The sequence below is a fragment of the Neomonachus schauinslandi genome, chromosome 6 (assembly GCF_002201575.2).
Source record: "Neomonachus schauinslandi chromosome 6, ASM220157v2, whole genome shotgun sequence".
Taxonomy (NCBI): Eukaryota; Metazoa; Chordata; class Mammalia; order Carnivora; family Phocidae; genus Neomonachus; species Neomonachus schauinslandi.
In genome coordinates, this window is record NC_058408.1 from 51,226,182 (window position 1) to 51,246,752 (window position 20,571).

The following is a 20,571-nucleotide window of genomic DNA, read 5'->3' on the forward strand; positions in this document are numbered from 1 at the left end:
GAATATTGCCTTCTGGTAGTGCTCTAATCAGAAAGTTATACCAGAGGGGCGCCTGGGTGGCTCAGTTGGTTGAGCGACTGCCTTCGGCTCAGGTCATGATCCTGGAGTCCCGGGATCGAGTCCCGCATTGGGCTCCCTGCTCGGCAGGGAGTCTGCTTCTCCCTCTGACCCTCCTTCCTCTCATGCTCTCTGTCTCTCATTCTCTCTGTCTCAAATATAAATAAAATCTTTAAAAAAAAAAAGTTATACCAGAAAGCAGAGACCAACATTTAGCCAATGCTCAATCTCACAGTCCTCATCCTCCTCCCTAGAGCCACCCACAAATGCAGAGTCTATCAGGGGAGGTTTTTGCTGTCATCATTCTATGTGGGCTCTGTCTCAAGCGGACTCCCCAACAGCATCGGTCATTCTAGGGAAGGGAGGGTCCGGTCTTCTCTCCAGGCAGCAGAGAGAACTATCCCTTGTCTATACTTCTGATGAAGGGCTTAGTGAGGGGAGAGAGCACATTGAAATTCATCTCAGAATTTTATCCACATAATCAACCTTTAGGATAACAGAATTTTCCATGCCCCAGGCTTTCCCTGCAATGATTAGTACTGGCACAGATGTTGGAAAATGTTAATAGTGGCCTCTACTGTCCAGACATAGTATTGCCACACACTTAAATCTTGTCTAGATATTTTCATATTCATTCATGTGTTCGTTCACTCATTCATTCATCCATCCATTTTATTGATAAACATTTATTGAGCATTTACTATATGTCAAGCTAGTAAGATAATGTGATTCAAAGGGTGCAAAGATGAATGCCCCACTCCCCTTTCCCAAACTTCAAATTTTCTTACTGATCCAGACATAAAGGCTGAGATTTACAAATTTCTCTCTCCTTGATGGTAAGGTATAGTAATCCACCGTGACAATGCAGAGGATATTCAGTTTAAGATAATATATTACTCCTTGGTAGTCATTGACACTTTAGCAGAAATTAGTTTATTCTATCAAAAAGAAACATCCCTAGGGTGAATAAATATAGAATCATGTAAGTGTGGATTAATAAAAGGATAAGAAGTAGCCTAAAATAGCCCCTGGAAAAGATAGGGCAATGAGACCCAAAGGGCTAAAAGGAGAACTGGGGACATTAAACACCTGGAGAAAAGAGGGAGGCCAGAGAAAAGGTAGTAAAACTAGTGGCTTTGGGGGGGCTGGGAGAGTTCTGAGTTCAAATCTGACCTTTCTAATTTACTAGCATTTGATTTCACGTAAGCTTCTTAACCTCTCTAAACTTCCCTCCAAACTTCTCATATAGCATTGTGGGAACTGAGTTATATAATGGCATGTAAAGTACTTAGCACAGTGCCAAGTATAGTGTAAGCATTCAGTAAATATTAGCCATTATGATTAGAGGGGAGGGAAAATGAGGCTGTAGGAGACAATGGGGACGAACTACTGCTCACAGTTTTGACTAAATCCATCCTTCTCTCTGCTTATCACATTCTCCAGGCCAGTTATTTGTGCTGCTTTCTTAGTTTTATACACAGATCTCCTTCAAAGGGCATAGCCCCAGGGCATGTCCAAGTTCTTGACCTTGCAGCTGGAGAATGGAACCAAGGATCAGTCCAGAGAACTGTGGGAGGAGTCCGGGGGTCACTGTCGGTCCCAGGGCTGCTATGAGGAAGCTGAGGGAAAGCCTCCATGGAGATTGCCAGAATTTAGCATATGAGGGCAGATCATTCCCTGTGGTCATTGTGGCCTCTCCTCCCTCTGCTCCTGCTCCTATTGGCTAGTGCCACCACCCGTCCTTGTTCTTTCAGAGAAACACAAAGACAAGAGCTACTTCTGGAGGTCTCAAATACCTTAGCATTTATCTAGAATCTCACCAGAATCCTATTCCTGGAGATTTGAAGGTTTGTCAATGGTTATGCATCTCCCCAAATTAGCATGCCTCATTAGTTTGGCTCAGAAGTAACTGGAAAATGCAGCTACCCACAGCAGCTGGAAGGGTTTTCAAAGGAATCAGCCAGCCACAAAGCATATCAGAGGGATGCCATGAGATCCTTAGAAATCCACATCTCATATTCAGAGCTCAGACCTCAGTGAGTCAATAATCAATGAGTAGTCAAGCTGTACTGTTACTTTAGTGTGGTATCAAGAATGGTATGTGGGGCTAATCTGAATACCAACCTCAGGAACTCCGGTTGCCAAGTCCAGTCAGGAGACCTCTGTGCAATAGAAGCTGACAGGCTCAAGGAGAGTTTAGAGAAATTAGGGGGCTGAATTTGGGGTATTGGGTCATCAGGATTAAAATTCTTAGGGAGAAGAGGAGGATAAAGACTACACTACCCACTTAGAGACTCCCTAGTGAGTAGCCTAATCACCTTAACATAGAGGGTTTGAAGAAAGAAGTGCTTCTCTGGGGGATACTGACTTGTCGGTTGGGGTCCTCTTTAGGGAGACCTCAGGTGAAGCCTTCTGAATGTATTCCAATCCAGTGCTATAAAAATAGGTGCCCTGATTTTTTCAAGGAAACCAAAAAGTTATACCACGGGCAGAGAGGGTGTCCTTCCTATAGCAAAGAAGCACAGTTGGGCAGCTTCTTGGCAGCCCCTCCAGAGTCATCATGAAACAAAGTCTTGCCAGTGGTTGAGAACAAATTATCTGGAGTTTGTATCCCAGCTCAACCTGTGTGTAATCTTGAACAGGCTTTTTAACTCATCTGAACCTTAAGTTTTTCACCTGTCAAATGGGGATAATAGTGTCAAGCTGCTACAGTGAAGATGAAATGTATGGAAGAGGCTTGGCATAAAATAATGCTCTAAGTATATAGGCTAATATAATCCATATGCCCCAGAACCTACCAACTTATAACCATAGCATGAAGTCCTATTTCCTTTTACTGGCCACATTTGTAACATATGAGCCCCAATGGCCAAATTGCCAGTGGTGATAAGTAGAATTTAACAGAGGGTGCTGACGGTTTAAGCACCACTCCCGGAGAAGCAGGAGCAGGTCCTACCAAAGGGAGGCAGCCAAATCATTTTGTACCAACAAGGTCCCTTGACGTCCTCTTCCACACTGGTGGGGAACTTTGAGCTGGGTATCAATCTCCTTCCATCTTTCTTACATCATTCACCCTGGTGGATGCTTGAAGGGAAGCGCAGATAGCGGACTTCATTAACAGAGGGTAGACAAGTGTCGCCAAAGGATGCTGGGCTAGATAGAATTCATTCACAGAAACAGAGATGAATCCAAGTGTTGGATCTACTCTACCTCTTGAGCCACACCAGAAAGGTAATTGAATGTTTACAAAATACATAACTGGATGGAGAAATGGAAACACAGAGAGGTTAAATGACCTGCACAGGTCAGACCCGGAGCCGGTATTCACATGGGAGCCTACTTCTGCTCTCCGTTGCACTGTGCTTTTTTTCAAATTCATGCAACTGAGTCCTGTCTGCTCCATTCCCTTTCTTTCTCTCCTTCTCTTCCTCTCATACTAATTTCACTCCATGTGGACAATGTATGCATACATATTGAAAGTTGGTGCAAGTTTTCTCACCCAAAACTGTGTAGGTCTGTGTGTATAAATTAAACCGGGAGTTTCCAATTATCCACTCTAAAGAGAATTGCCAATGAAATGAAGAATCCAAGAGAGCAATTACACATAACCCCAAATGGTTTATTTTTAATGTGAGGATGAACTATATACTCCTTTATTTGCAGCACATTTAATTTCTCCATTGCACCTTGTGATCACTAATAACGCAAGTGAATTTGCATTCTTTGAGCACCTAGCCAGTGACAGTATAGGCAGTGAGCCATCCAGAAGTATGCTGGGTGGCAGAGGAAGCCAGCTGGAGATTAAACGCTTGCTCTACAAAGATCTGCACTTAAATGGCCTGTCCCCACCGTTGGGGATGATCAAGGCCGAGGGACATGGCCGGAGGGGAGAGAAAAACATACTGGGAGATGAGGGGAACTGACGACTTCAACAGGTTCCTTCCAACTCAGCGTGTGTGTGTGTGTGTGGTGTGTGTGTGTGTGTGTGTGTGTGTGTGTGTGTGTGTGTGTGTAAGAATGGACTCCGAGTGCCTCAATTTTAGAACATCCTTTCCCTCCGAATTCTTCCCTTTCTTTCTCCAGATCCTCTAAGTCCTAACTGGCCTTCCACAATTTCCAAGCAGCAGCATATTTCGTCTTGTATTTGTATGATTTCCAGTGTGCTGGGCTTGTCTATTTTCATTAGGTGATACTCTCCACAGGGCAGGGAGCCGGGTCCGCTCGCAAAGCACCATGTGTGTCCAGCACCTTATAAACAATACAAACAGACAAGAAATTGGCTAATGCCTGAGATAAGCAGTTGACACAAAAATCCATGTGTAGATGGCATCGCAATGAGAGGTAAAAGCACAAACCTCCACGTGGGTTTATAGGAAGCAAGTGCTTCAAAGAGATGAATGTTACAACCCAGAAAATTTCATCAGCAAAAATATTCCAAGCAGGTTCCTCTGAGTATGTGTGGAACATATGAAAATGGCATATCTCCTTTTACACCGGAGCTAGGAAAGAAAATGTTATTAGTAGGAATGACATATGTGAGCTTCGCTGTGAATAAATATACAATGTCTCTCTCTATATTATACACATAATAATAACACCTCAAATCTATATGGTGCTGTGCTTCCCAGGAACTAAAAATGATCCATGGTTATCATCATCTCATTTATCCTTACGGATTTTTTCACTTATATTTTGCTAATGTGTTACCAAAATATAGAAACATTTAAAAGCCATTCTTCCAGCACTTTTTTTTTCATGCAATCCCACCTTTCCATTATCTTCTCCTTAAAATGCAGTTAGGGGAATCCCATTATAGGGTTTTGTAGTTTATCCATAGGCTTGCATAGCAGATGCTTCCCTTGTGCTGTTACAGGGCTCTAGGGACCAGCAGTCCTGAGTTTGCTCCCCCAACCCCCATCCTGAGTTTCCACAGAGTTCAAATTCCCAAAAGGGCCATGATTTGGTGTTGGAGTAATATGTCAGATGGTATGTCTCTAGTACTTTACAGCGGAGGGGTCGCGCACAAAACTGTGATTACTTGCTAAGGCTTTTGCAAAAAAAAAAAAAAAAATCAGTCAGCAGATAAATTCATCTACCTCCCAGTAAGCCCTGAAGTAGAATTTTGGGATCTGGGGTGGGAGTATGGAATGTGAATTGTTTCCCATGCCTCCAAAGAGGAGAAGCCCAGAGGGCACAATTTGGAGACAGGCCTTGGGAAGTCACTGAGCAGCATGAAGACACTGGGGACTGTGCTTTGGGTGCTCAAAGGAGCTGTCAAGGCAGCAAAGTGGAGTGACGAGCACTAAAACCACTTACAGAGCAGTTCTGCCCCCAAGCAAAACCTGAATCTGCAGTGTTCTGAGTTAGAAAAGCCCTTTTGCCATTCATTGCTTACTCAGTCCTCTGGGTAATCTTATAAATCAGACCATTTTATAGATGTGTAAACTGATGCTCAGAGAGGCAGTTGTTTTCCTGAGATCTCCCTGTCTCGTGATCATGGCACACGCTAGCTTGCTTCTAGGCTCTGGGAGACAGGTATGTGGTCACCAAGCTCTCTTGCCTGTTGTCCCAGATGTGCAAAGATGGAACGGAGTAAGAACGAGACAGCAGACTACCCTGCACAGGTGTGTTGATGACTTAAGGCCCACGGGCTAAAACCAACATGACACTTCTTTGATTCTCCCATCTGGACTGTGTGTGGTCTTTCTGTGCCAGCTCTTTTGTCACTGCAGAGCTCTTTACTCTGTTGACCCAAATGCCCCCTTTGGCTGCAGAGCTAGCTTGCTACTTAAAATATCATTTTATTATAGCACTTGCTGAAGTTTTGAGGAGAAGCCAGATACTCTGGAAGAAATGCCAGTTTTAGTCCTTCAGTGATTTCAAATTCCTACTTATTCTCTGGATTCTCCTTCTTATATTTATTTATTGATAGCAAGTAAGCTGGATAGGAACAAGTCTTGTTTTCTTATCCTGGGTAAGAACAGAATGATTTGGGAGCTCTGAATCCTATTTGTACAGGCCTCAAGGAGGCCTTTTGGACTTTGGAAAGTGAACACAAATCCATCAGATTTAGAATAAAAAGGACAAGAGTGTGCCAGGGCACAGAGAATACACAGGGCAGAGCATGCTCAAAGGTACGGTAACATTGACCCAGAACTGCATAGTCCCAGAACTGTATGCATTCGGCATTTGTGTGGCATAAACTATGAGTTAGGAAATAAAATCAGAGAAGTATACTAAGGATCAGATTATTAAAGACCCTTTTTGTGCCGAAGAGCTTGATTTTATCCCTCCGCTCCTGAAAAGTTATTGTACCCCCAACGCTTGGCATATTGTTTTGTGAAATTTCTTAGCCAACTCACCAGCACCCCGCTCCCCTTCCCCAAGCCCTTAGGTGGTGGAGTAATCAGCAGAAATAAGCCACGACTGTTTGAATATTACTTTGGCAGAATGGTGGAAGAAATCAGGGGAGAAGATGCTGAGGGCAAGGAGATCAGATTGGAGATGCTGGGGAGAGTCTAAACAAGAGTCAATGAGAACCTGAAAGAGAGCAGCACTGGGGAGCAGAGGGGACACTGAGGCAGCACACAGGACTTGGGACTTGGGCCATAAAGGGCTTACTGGCTTGGGCATCCTGCCCTGCTTTCGCATGGGCAGCTGTTGCACTGGACTTCTTCACGTCGAACCCAAGCCACTCACCTACTTGAACACAGCACGTTCTCATGTGCCAGACATTGCTCAAAGCATGCTAAAAAATAACACGAATTTATTCTCACAGCAGCCCATGAGGTAGGTACTCCTGTGACTCCCATATCACAGATGGAAAAACTGAAGCACAAAGGGGTCAGGTAGCTGGTATGTGGTGGAGCCAGGGTCCCGGTGCCTGTGCTTCTAGCGACTCTGCTATGCTGTCTCTCAGTTCATTTAGTGACATTCAACAAACAGTAATTGAGTGTCTGTTTACCTACTTGTCTATGAAAACTCTTTGCCAGCTTTTATGAGCATAATCCCATTACGCAGCATGTTCTAAGTGTAGTCTTTCTTACAAGGGGAGATATTTCAGGCTTCCAAAGACAGAGGTCGCCACTGCTACCAACACCCTCGCTCTCTGTTTTCTAAAAGTTTCCAGATACCCCACTGGCCTCCAGGGTATACCTGGCTATGGGCTATCCTCTTGTCCCTTTGGATCACTTTCTTCTCTCAAAGGATTAGCTCAGAGCGCATTGCTCTGATCTCAAGATTTGGGTCTTATGTCAGTCTGCTAGAGCTGCCATAACAAAATACCACAGACTGGGTGGCTTAAACAGCAGAGATCTATTTTCTCACAGTTCTGGAGGCTGGAGGTCCAAGAACAAGGTACTGGCAGGGATGGTTTCCTCTGAGGCCTCTCTCCTGGGCTTGCAGACAGCCGTCCAATTGCTGCCTCTTCATGTGGTCTTTTCTGCATGCACACATCCTCCTGAGGTCTCTCCATGCATCCAGTCTCCTCTTCTTTAAAGGACACCAGTCAGACTGAATTAGGGCCACTGCAACAGCCTCATTTTAATATAATCACCTCTTCAAAGATCTTATCTCCCAATATGGTCACCACATTGTGAAGTACTGAGGTTAGGACTTCAACATATAAATTTGGGGGGACACAATTCAGCCCATAGCAGGACTCTTCTCTCTATCCCTCCACCACCTAGCTCATAGCTCAACTTTCTCTCAAATGCACATCTTTGGAAATATATCATATTATGGGAATATAGTGAATTAAACTGAAACATACACATCAGTAAAATGGATCTTTCCACAAATGGGGAATTTGCATGTATGTGATTCCTAAAATGACATTCCTCTGCTTCCCTCCCACAGAGCGGCTTGTGCTCTGACAGCTCAAGGGGAGGCAGTAGTGATAAAAGCACACAGGCTAGCCATGAATCTTCTCATTTTAATGCACTTCATTAAAAACAGCATTTTTATTACAAAGACCTGCCAAAGTGAATATTAGACAGAAATGCATGTTAAGCTGCCATTGATCTTTCCGGCTGGATTGTACATTAAAGTGTGTACTCTCTCACTCTGTTAGCCACTCACGCATAAAAGGGAAGTAAGAATCAAAGGTAAAGTGCCTCAGTCTCATGCCTCCAATGTCACTATGGCTACCCAGTGGGGCTGAGTGGGGAGGATCAGGCAAGGTGTACGAGCCACACCTTTGGCTGCAGAGCTAGCTTGCTACTTAAAATATTTTATTATAGCCGAGAGGCTGGTGGGGGAGCAAGTGAATAAACAATTACAGAGCACAAAATACACCCTGTGTCAGAGTGAGACTGGAGGAGGCACACAGGTGTCTCCTCTTTAACCTCCTGGACATTTCTTTAGGCTGATTCTCTTTTGAGCCCTTCTCACCATGGCTCTCCTCTTTCTACAGACTGTCCTCCTCCGGCCAGCCCTTTGCATGCTGGTGCTCCCCTGTTTTATCTGCCTTTTAGTTTCATTCTATACATTCTCTTTGGATGATCTGATCCATTCCCAGTCGAATTCCCATTCAACTATCCCATGTACACTGGCGGCTCTTGAATCTGAACCTCTCTCCTCGGCTCCAGATTCACACACCTGCTGCTCATTAGATTTTTCCTCCAGCCCCTCAAAGATGACATATCCAGACCTGAACCCACTCTCTTCACCCCCACCTCTCCTCAGTTTACTCCTTCTCATAGTGAGCATCCCGCATCTCAGTGCCGATGAGAGACGTCTCGAGCATCCCTGCCTCTCCCCTGTGCCCCCACCACCCAGTGCCCACTGCTGCACGTTTTCCCTCTGAGAGGTTCTTGCATTTGCCCTCTCTGTCCTGCTCACTTGCCCTAACGGAGCGGCTGCCCTCTGCATCTCCCACCTGGACCAATGCAGTCGTCTGCAGCTGGTTTCCACGCGTGCAGCCTCAGTCTCTCTTCACTCCAGTCTATGAGCCACACTGACGCCAGAGAAAAGTGTCCCACACCCAGGCTTCCCATTTTTGAGACTGTTAGGCTCTACTTCCTCAGGAGCTATGCTGGAGCTCCCTAGCCAGCTTTCCAAGAACCTCAAATCTCCTGCTCCCCCAGGTGTCAGGGCAGCCCCCAGTCCAGTCACTAGAGGCCATGCAATGCTCCCCAAGCCTGACCATCCAGCTCCTCTGTGGCTTTGCATGTCTTTTCCAGCTGTCGGGAAGCACAGCCCCATGCACCAACCTCAGCCCCTGCTTGGTGAGTTTCTAGGCATCCATTAGGGTCCAGCTCAAAACTCTCCTGCTCTCTGAACCTTCTCTGACTGACACACATCATCAGTCACTCTTTGAGTTGTGTTCTCCTGGCAACGAGGCCTTTATCTGCCTCCTGGGAGGACCATGAGCTATTCAAGGGTCAAGGCCATGGTTGTTTGTGGTTGAAGCCCCAGAACATCTAGCAGGGAGCCAGGGCCCATTTCTAGTCCTGCTCTGTATTTGGCCCTACCCTCACCGGTCATCCCAGCCAGCAGCCCTGTAGGTCCATCAGACTTGACAAGCCCAAGCCAGAGCTCTGTCACTTCCTCATCAAATGCTTCTCTTCCTGGATTTGATGTCAGTTGGTGGCAATCTCCAAACATAAGGCCATTTTGACTCCTCCCTCAGACTTGTTCTCTGCCCACTTCACTTCCTAAAACTGTCTCAAGCCTCTGCCCACATCTCCATCCCCATCCCCACTCTGACACTCGATGTCTGACCTTCTTCCTTGCCCGACCTTCCTCTGTTGCCGGGACTAGCACAGCAGGAGCCTCCCAACCAGCCATTCTGCCCTAGCCTCCCTAGACCAGCCTCCACACACTCTGAGACCCACTGCCACCTTCCTGGCGAGAACCCTACCATGATTCCCTTTTACCACCCAAAACACACAGAAAAAGCTCACCCTGCTCAGCACGAACCCTCCTTAGTCTGACTGCTGACGACCTGAGTGGCCTCACCTGCTCCCATCCCCCGACCCCCCACCTCCTGCTCCTGCCAAACTGAGGCTCTAAACACACCGTGCAGACTCTCACCACCATGCCATGGCTCTTGCCCTCTCCTCTGCCTGAATGCCTTTCCTTTGGTTCCTTCTACTCACACTTAACACTAAATGTGGGTAGCTTTCTTTTTTTTATTATTATTTTTTTATTATGTTATGTTAGTCACGATATAGTATATCATTAGTTTTTGATGTAGTGATCCATGCTTCATTGTTTTCGTATTAACACCCAGTGTTCCATTCAGTACGTGCCTTCCTTAATACCCATCACCAGGCTAACCCATCCCCCCACCCCCGTCCCCTCTAAAACCCTGAGTCTGTTTCTCGGAGTCCATAGTCTCTCATGGTTCATCTCCCCCTCTGCTTTCCCCCACTTCATTTTCCCCTCCTTCTCCTAATGTCCTCCATGCTATTCCTTATGTTCCACAAATAAGTGAAACCATATAATAACGTGGGTAACTTTCTCAGATTTCCCCCTTCTTTCTCAGATGGGATGAATTCCCCCTCCTCTGCGTTTTCATGATTTCCTCTGCATTTACCTCAATATCCTATGCTCCTTGGGGTCAGGAGCCATGTTGTACATGATAGAAGCTCAACAAATGTGGAATAAATGAACATATTTTGTTAAAGGAAGGTCTAAAGGTAAAGGCAACAAACTGTTATATACACCACATGCTTAAATGTAGTATCTCAATTAAACCTCACACGAACTCCGTGGGTAAGTACTGTCCCCATCCCTATATGATTGAGGAAGCCAAGCCTCAGAGAGGGTAAGGAATTTGCCCAGAGATGACCAGGAGGGATCCAAACCCATATCTATACCTCTGTACCCATGCCCTTCCCTCCACAGTGTGCGGCCTCCTTTACTAGGCCAGCAGTGACAAACTCTTACACCCTCGGAAGGTCTTCAGCAAGGAAGGCGAGTAGCCCAAGTTCAGGCCTCTTCCAGCGCTGCATGTCCTCGGGCGCAGGGCTGAGCCTGAGCTTTCTCTGCTGCCATATCATATTGCAAACTTCCATCTAATTTGCCGTTCCCTCTCTCCCAAAGGACACATTTGCGTTAGTACTTTAAAGGCAAGCTTCTCTCTATGAAGCAGGCATGAATCCATTTTTCACTGGCATTCACATTATGGGAAATGCAGTGCTTTATATATTAACGAAAATTCAATAAATGTCATTTAAGCCCAATTTTCCCACTTGTAGGTCAGAGAGCAACCCTGTGGGGTGGGGGGAAAATTCCCACCTACCTCCTTGTCCTCCTCCCTGCCCTGGCCGCCACCGTCCCCTCAGACACTGTCCCACTCAGTATGACTGTACTAATAGTAGGGTGGCAGTGAACACCAGCCCTGTTCATCAAGGAGCCTCAAGCCTCACCTTGTCTTTCATATCCCTCTCCAAAACTCTCAGCTGTCTCTGGATGTCTGTCCATGGGCAAGCCCCTCAAATATCTCCCCAGGGGGCTAAAATCCCAAGTCAGAAAGGTCATTCCTCTGAGTTGAGCATTGCTTAAATTCTTCTGTTCTCTTTTAGGATGGAAATACTCCATTAAGTCACTTACACCTTAGATTCATTGTTGCATCTTGCAAACCAGGTCAGCCTGTGGTTTGAACTTGAGTTTGAAAGGGTTAAGGAAAACCAGGGGGCAGAAGGCAAACTGCTCTGTGTTTGCTGTTCTTGCAAGGTTGACCCTCTCTGGCCCAGAGCAGGAGGGCTGGGGACAGGCAGAGCAAGAGGCTTCCTCTGGCCCCATGCTGGGAGAGAGTGTATATCATGCTTGGGCAGGACGTATTCCCTCAGCTCTGAGTGCAGGACTCCTGGGACACTTAGGAATATGGGTCCAGGTCTGCTCTCTGCATTGAATAATAATTCAGTAAAATCTCAATTAAAACCAAGTCATAAATCACATTTAATCTTGCCCTGATGGGTCGAATCTAATATGCCATACCTATTAATCATCTGCCAGGCCCTGGGATCCCAGCCTCCCTCTTCTGAGGATTCAGAGGTTAGGGACTATTTCTCCCACCTCTGCCTCCGCTCAATTAGACCCCAGAGAGGAGGCACCAGGGAGTTCTGGGACTGCATCCTATCCTGAATACGGGGCTCTGCAGCCCACTTATGTCTGCAGAACCCAGTATGGAAGAGGAGCCCAGATTCCTAAACAGGCTATTTGTCTGCTGGGTGTGGTAACATCCAGACACAGCCTCAGGAGCTAGACATTCAACCTGCCAGGTTGAATGGGTTCCCCACTGTTTCTAGATAATGCCAGGTGGTCGTTCGAAAAGGCAGTGGGCATCAGAGGTCTGGGGGAAGAAATAGAGTTTCCTGACATAAGCAGATCAATGATGAGGAGCCCCACATGGGGAGTTGGTGGACACCCTGGCCAGCCCAGGAAAATACAGCTGTGATGGCAGGACCCAGTGACCGGGCAGAAATTCAGGGCAGGACTTCAGTCCCTGGGAGGGTGTGGTCCAAACCTGAAGCAATGGGGACTGCAGGGTACAGATCTCCTGGGAACTACACAGTGTCTAGCTGATAGTGAGTAACTCTAGCCAAGTGAGTAACTGGGGAAATGGGGTTCCACAGATCTAAAATTGGAGGGGTGGGGCAGGAGGGAGTCTTGCCTGAGGCCTCAGAGAGCTCTGAGAGGCAAGTGGATGTCCACTAAAAAAGCCAAGGCTGAAGAATGACTAAAGCATGAGTTTTGAAGCCAGAGACTGGCATTTGATTCCTAGCTATGTGGCCCCGAGCCAGACATTTTACCCCTCTGAGGCTCAGTTTCCCCAACTATAAAACAAAGTTCACAAAATTTAATTCCCAGGATTGTTTGGGGCATTAAAGGACATACTAATGTCCAGTGCGATGCCTACCTGTGGCTAGTAGGGGCTCAAATAAGGAAAACTCTCTTGTTAGTGTGATTGTAGAAAGGCCCCTTCTGCACAGCAAGTTCAAGAGACCAGTCGCAGAATTGAGGTGAAGGTCACAGAGCTGGGGTCCAGGTCAGTAAAACGGGGCTGGGGTATGAAAAGTTGGGGACCAAGTAAGAGCTGTTTTAAGCCACTCCAAAACACCTTGGAACCCCACCAATGGTTATGTCAACCAGCAGGTCCCCTTATTGGGGGTGCCTAAGGGACCAGAGGCAGGTGGGTGTAGGCAGATTGCCACACTGGACATCTGGTTCGGGGGGCAATGCTGGTTTCGGAGATCTACCTGGGCCATGGGCAAGCCTGCACCAGGGTGAGCATAAGGTAGACCTCTTGGTTCCTTCTTCACTCCCTCCATCTCTTCCTCTTTCTTTTCTTTCTACTTTGCTTCAACATATGTTCTAGGTCCCCTACTATGTGCCAGGCATTGGAGGCTTGACCCTAAGAACATGGACAGAGCTGAACCTGCAGGAATGCAGAGAGTGGGAAGCAGATTGCACTGTCTCCAAGGGGGAAAAGCAAGCACCTTCTTACTTTTGAAAGAGATCCTTAAAAAAAGGCACATAAGGGCACTTAGCTGCTTTACGATCAATATGCTTTGAAATCTATGTAAGCATTTGTCATTAAGTCTCATCTTATGCCACTGACTGACACAAAATAATTGTTGGCACTTATTGAACACTTAGAATATGAGCTAACAAGTTTGCCTGGATTACCTATTTTAACCCTCCCATCTAGGAGCGTCAGTAGTATTATCATTCCCAGTTTCTAAGTCAGGAAGCTAAAGCTAAAAGAAGGGAAGGGATTTCCTGAGGTGTTACAGAGTAAGCAGCAGAGCTGAGCCTGCAATCATGGCCAGCCGAACTTTGAATAACCACATGTCATAGGACCTCCATCCAGAGCCAGCGGGTCTCTTGTTCCTTCCCTCAGGATGCCTGGCTGCCACCTAGCAGCTTGAAGTACATCAGTGTTTGTCCGACCAGTCTGTGAGAGCTCAGGAACTGATAACCTCATCTGTGTACTTGCTTTCCAGCCCCCCAGACTCAGCGCCTGTGTTCGTAGAAGCAGGGCGGGCTGGGCGTCTATCAAGGCTAACATTCCTCCGCCCTCTGCCCTCCAGAAAAGACAAAGCCCCCAAGTGGCAAAACCCACTCTCCAGTAGCAACCCGGTGGCTGGATTTCTGAAGGCTTGCATCTGAAAAATGGTGTTCATTTTTAGTGCCCTTTCCATGGTATTAGAACAGGAAAAAAAAAATCAAGTCGACTGATAGGGTAGAAGACAATGAAAAACAAATGTTTTCTATTATAATGAGCATTTTCTAGCTATTGTTAAGGCAGTATGAGAGGGTAAGGTCCCGAAAGGGCTGCTTTTCTGCTCTAGAACATGACCTCAGTTTACATGAACTGTTGTTCACATACATCTTTTCAGTTTGTGACATTTACTTGCTCAGCCTATTGCTAAGGGATGGTCTAGTGTACAACCCAGAAATCAGCCAGGTGCTTGCCTGCCTGTGTTCCAGGTACGATTACACCCGAGTGTATGGCTTTCCCAGCAGCTCCTGACCTCATTGCCAATCCTGGTTCTCCACTCTGAATCCTTTGGCCAACTTTTCATCCCCCCTGGAGCTGGTAGTGTCTTCTAGCTGTGTCATCCACAGGCTTTATCACTCTTCTTCAGGAACTTCACTTCTTACTCCACTACGATTCTGGATATTGGATTTCTGATGCCCTGGGGATCCTAAGACAAAGGTTAACCCATGTCTATTTAACCTGGTGGACAAAATGGATTTGCCCCTCATTCAGAAGCCCTGAGTTCAGTGCATTTGAGATTTGTCCTATTATCAAATAATTCTTTTCTTTGATTATGCCTCTTTGAGTTCAAAGCTTTCCATCAAGTGTTGGGGAGAAGGGATTTGTGGTTTAGACTTTGTGAGGGAAGTGATTAGTCATGTGAGGATCAAGGGACCAATTATTTGGAATTAATAAGCCTATTGTGATAATTACACCATCTTTTTGACAGCACCAGTGCTTCAGATTCAAGAACCCTGAGACAGGTCAGATCAGAGAAGAGAAGAACGTCACTCCTTGGCAGGCTTCTGCATTATATACTCCTGATTATGTTACCAGCTCTGCCAGAAAGCATATATTCTATGGGTGTCTACCCAACAGCCTTCTCTTATTTCTGTTCTGTAGTGGAATTTGAATTCAGCTCAAGTGTCTGATGGCAATCAGTTTAGGAGGAGGCTGGGTCCCACTCCAGCCCATGGTGGGAAAAGGGAACTCCTGATCAGTCTAAACCAATGATGGTAACTCTGTTCTCCCTTGCAAGGAATTGTCTAGGAATGGGTACATGCACAATTATGGCCAATCACTTTTAAAAATGGATATAAGGAAGGGAAAGCTCCTCTTACTCCACTTCCAAACTTTGGACATTCCTGAGTAAGAATGTGATCACTGGAGCTATGGCAACTACTTTGAGACCAAGAGGAGTCTAGCCTGAGAACAACAGCCAATGTGATGAGAATGTCAGTGTAAGAAGACAGAAATAACTTAATTCCTTGATGATGCATGGAGCTGCTAGATGAACTGGCTTTGCCCACACTTTGGATTTTGACAAGTGTATACATTTGAAAAGATTGTAAAAAGAGAAAGATTGAGGGTGCTGGCAAGAGCTTATTTAATGGAGTTTATGAAATAAAACCAGGAAAGGGCTGAAATCTCTGGAAAACATGGAGGAATTAGGAGGTCCTGTTGAAATCTTCAAGTAAGTGATGTCCGTGAATCTAATGGATCCCTACCTAAAGGTTACCCACACCTCTAGGACTCTTGCTTTGGACTCTAGGCTCCCTAGAGATGAAAACAGATACACAATCTTTTAAGGCAGAGCTTCTCCAATGTGACTCAGAGAAAATTGCCCTTTTGCTCTGGTCCCTGACTTCTGGGAAGTTCTATTAGCTGTTTCCTCTTCTAATAGAAGTACTATAGCACAATTCTACATTTTAGAGAAACAATTTCTAAACATGGTCTATCACTATGTCAAAAGAATAAAAACAGTCTTGTTGGCAAAACTGATTATTAGCCAAAAAAAAAACCCCCTACCACTCCAGGGTGTAAATTTTTGCCCCTCCCCTATAGCCCTCTCAACCACTGCTCATGTTCTCTGACCAGCTGTCTTTGTCTTGCTGCTGTTGTTAAAATTTCCAAGGGGGTTGGGTGGGTATTGGTATTGTGGATAGGGGTGGACTTATTGGCAAAGCATCAAACTTACCCTGTCAGCATGAATTAACTAAGTCTTAAGGCAACAAGGACACTTCCCTACTTAATCATCATGACAATTCCAGAAATGGTTCCCAGTGAACCCAAATATTGAGGCTGCTTATTTTACTGCAAAATCCAAATATGCAAAATTAGCAAGATCAGCTCTTGGTGTGTCAGCCGTTGCCAAATAAGAACTTGGGAGAATGCCTGTGTATTTTATTAAATTGTGCATAATGATGGTGTGTGTGTAGAAGCTGACTTCCCTGGACGAGTACATCTTTATCTTGCAGGTCATCACAGCTCGTTTGAATGAAGGAGCACGTTTTAATTTTTCTTCTTCCCCATTTATCAAAATGTTTTCAGTACACACGCACAGTGTGAGGGGACTGAGCTGCTGGTACATTTCAGACTCATCATTTCCTACCTTGCTTAAGTTGCTTCTGTGTTTTTATTTGAGTTGGCATCAAATCAGACCTGTCTTGTTTGGGATCCTCCACATACACCGAATTAAGGATATGTCTACCTTTATGTGGCCTGATTTACCCATGCAACTTCAACTGGGTTAACTTAATGACTCAGGAAAGGACTAGAACTGGACACATTTTCTGGTCAAAAGAAAAAGCAAAAAGGGCAGCTGGACATTCTGTGGGCCCCTGCTATGCATCAGGTCCTGGGATCTCATTTAACTCTCAAGACAGCTCTACGTTATAGATATGACTACCATATATTCCAAATCTAGAAACCAAGTCTCTGAGAGCACAAGAAGTGGTTTGCCAAGGTCATGCTGCAAGTGGTAGAGTCTAGAGTCAAGTTTATGTCCACCCCAATCCCAAAGCCCTTACTCTGCCTAGGACACCTCCCTGCACAGGATGCAGGGCCATCCCAAGGGCAAAGACGAGGAAAGGCTCAGGGCCCGAGGAAAGAGAAAGCAAAAGAATTGACAGAAATAAGGGACTATCTGAAAGAAACCATTACAAATTCATGGGGGTGAAAGGAAAAGGTCTCATTGAGAAGAAAACTAAAAATTGACAGAAAAAAAAAAGTATGAGCAGAAGCAGTAAACACTTGAAAATAAGAAGTAAGATTTCCCAGGAGATGTTGCAGAAAGAAATCCAAGTAAAAGATAGGAATAAACAGGGGTTTGGGGAGGAAAATATTAGATGTAGAGAATTCGTTTTCTGTGATTTCATGGAAAGTTCCTTGTAGGTTATTTGAGTGGAGAATCAAGAAAAGAACCTTTGAGAAAAACACAATTCAGCTCTGACATTAATGTTATCTAATCTTTGGGGAAGTGAATCTAATATTTTAAATTTTAGACACTTTCACCTCTCAGAGTGATTCCTTAAATCTAAAGGTGAGCCAGGGGAAGAAAACATTTTCTTGGGAGTAAAAGTTGTCCCTCCTGTGAAGTAAATTACATCTTCCTGGACACTGAGTGCCACAAATCTCAGTCCCAGCAAATTGTGGCCACCGACTGCTATGAACCCCAGTTGGAGGTCAGTGGCTAAAAGAGGCTGTGGATCATGATTCTCCAGAATTGCAGACCCCTGCAGGGTAGAAATCATTTCCTGGGGATCCCAGGCTGCTCCACCCATCCATCTGGGGCCAGGAGGAGTGATCCTTGAGGTTTTGAGTAATTTTTTTACTGAAGTAAAGGAAAACAAACTCAGTAGCAGAAACTTTCCCCTACTGGGAATGCTCCTATGGCTTCAGCTGCCCAAATATATATGCATGTGTGTGTACCTGCCTGCATGTGTGTGCATGTGTGCACATGTGTGTGCCCACCTACATGTGTGCATGTGTGCCCATCACATGTGTGTGCACGTGTGTGCACACACATGTGCACGTGCATGCGTGCGTGTGTGCGCCCGTGTCAGCATGCATCCATGTGTACACACGTGCACGTGTGTGTGTGCATGAGTGGGTGTGCATGTGAGTGTATATCTCCCATGTGTGCATACCATCCCCACACACACAAAGAACAACAAAGTCTCTGCAGAAGTATCTCTAGAGAGGCAATCTTGAGTAGTAAACACACTAAACTTAGAGTCAGAAGCCCTAACTTGGAGCATATCTGAGTAAATTCTTCCTCTTATCCACTTTGTCACTGCGGGCAAGTTACTAAACCTTTCCTAACCTCAGGTCCCTCTTCCAGAAAATGGGAATAACAACTCCTGCCCATTGTTGTGAGGATCAAATGAGACATCACATGTGAGGATGCTTTGTAAGCCAAAGCACATTGTAAAAGCACATGAGTTCTCCCTTGTTTAGGGGCAAAATGGAAGGTAATGTGTAATCAAATTACTAATTTCTCACCTGGAATCCAGCATTTGCCTCCTTGACATCCATGAGCTGGAAGAATCAGGAAAGTTTCCCCATATCCTGGTGTTTCTTCCTTCTTGGTAGGAGTGAAGGGCTCTCCCCTGGCCTCTAGGCAGTCCACCGGGAAAGCTTGGGTACAATTCTCTGCACTCTTTCCAGTGCCCAGTGGGTGTCTTGGACTTGCTGTGATCTAGTAGAAAAGAAGCTAGCAGAAGGCAGCAGAGCAAGGCTCTCAAGACTCACATTTCCCTGCCCGCCTGTACCTTGGTCTCTCCACACTGGTGGCGCATGGAATCTTCTTGCCACCCATTCCTAGGATCCCAGGGTATGGCAAGTTCTCTGTCTGTCCCCTGCCTCACTTCCCATATCTGCACTGAAAGGCAAAGGCGCCCTGCCCCCAGCTCAAGGGAAAAGCCAGATTAACCTTTCTGACACTACAGCAAATGTTAACAGTCCGCCCTGTCTTTCATAATGCCAATCCAGACACCAGTCATTCACCGTCTGTTAGAAATACAGAGAATATATGTCAAAACTCACCCGCACATGCTGAATCGGAAAAGAGCAGTATTAGTGCAAACTCTATATACATTATTTATCAAATGAACTCTCAGCAGTAGGAATACAATTCATTTCTACTCTCTGCCTCTCTTGTTCTTTCATTTCAATAGGAGATGAAAGAAACCATATATAGAATCTTTCTGGGCATTACTCATGCAGCAGTGTCCCTGGCTAGGGTTTGAAGTCAGAGCTGTCTATTGCCTGAAGGGAGTGGGCTGCTTCGAGTGGGAGAGAAACAGCCCCTGTCTGCCAGGTTTTCTTGGGCTCCCTTCCCCATGGCCACCGCCACCACCCCACCTCCTGGAACTGTGAATAACTTGATCTCTCTTCAGCTCGCCAGCACACTTGAAGGAGGTGGGAACTTTGGCTCAGAGTAAGGCAAGTAACTTTTAAGTGCATTTTCTTTGCAACAGCAGCTTGAACAAATTATCACAAGGAGGGGAAGGTGTTCCCAGTAGGTCTACTTGGGATCAAGACCAGCTCCCAGTTGGCCTCACAGTAGAGAACAGAAGAAAATATATCTCTCACTCAGGTTAGGCTGGTGTAGGCCTTAAAGTGAGGCCCACACATTTTCAGAATCACCTTGGCTCAAGGTTAGGAGTTTTGCTTGGTGGGGATGGGGGTGGTCATGGTGATGGTAGTGACATTGGAGGTAATGATGTTGTAAGTGATAGTACTCATGGTGGAGGTATTAGTGGTGATGATGGAGGGGATGATGGTGCTGGTTACGGTAATAGGGGTGCTGGAGGTGCTGATAACGGTGTTGATGGAAGGTGGTGGAGGAAGGTGATGATGGTGGTAGTGGAGGTGAGGATGGTAGTGGGGGGATGGTGGGGGTGGTGATGATGATGATCGTGATGATCGTGATGGTGGTTGTGGTCTGTGTGTGATGGTAGAGTGCTACAATATAATCTTCATAAGGAATGAGCTACTTCTTTTGCTTCTATGTCAAGTCAGACCTCCATAAAAACCCTCCCTGACTCACGTCCAAGTTTGTCTATCTCACAGTATGGGTTACAAAATGGAAGTTCCATGTGTAAGGGACTGACTGCCTGCTGGTGTCCAAAGAACTTTCTTGACTTTGGGACTAGGTGCCCTGACCATCTTCTCTCCCAAAAGCCAAATGTTTCTTGTTTTTAGAGCCCAGCTCAAGTTCACCTCCACACCTCTGGCCCATGGTGACTGCCTTCTTCAAACCTTGCTTATTTGGCTTAGCTCATTTGTTGCCTTCATTGTTTTATCTTTTTTTTTTAAAGATTTTATTTATTTATTTTAGACAGAGAGAGAGTGCGAGCAGGGGGAGAGACAGAGGGAGAGGGAGAGAAAGAAAGAAGCAGACTCCCTGCTGAGCACAGAACCCGACACGACACGGGGCTTGATCTCAGATCTCATGATCCTGAGATCATTACCTGAACTGAAATCAAGAGTCAGACTCTTAACTGACTGAGCCACCC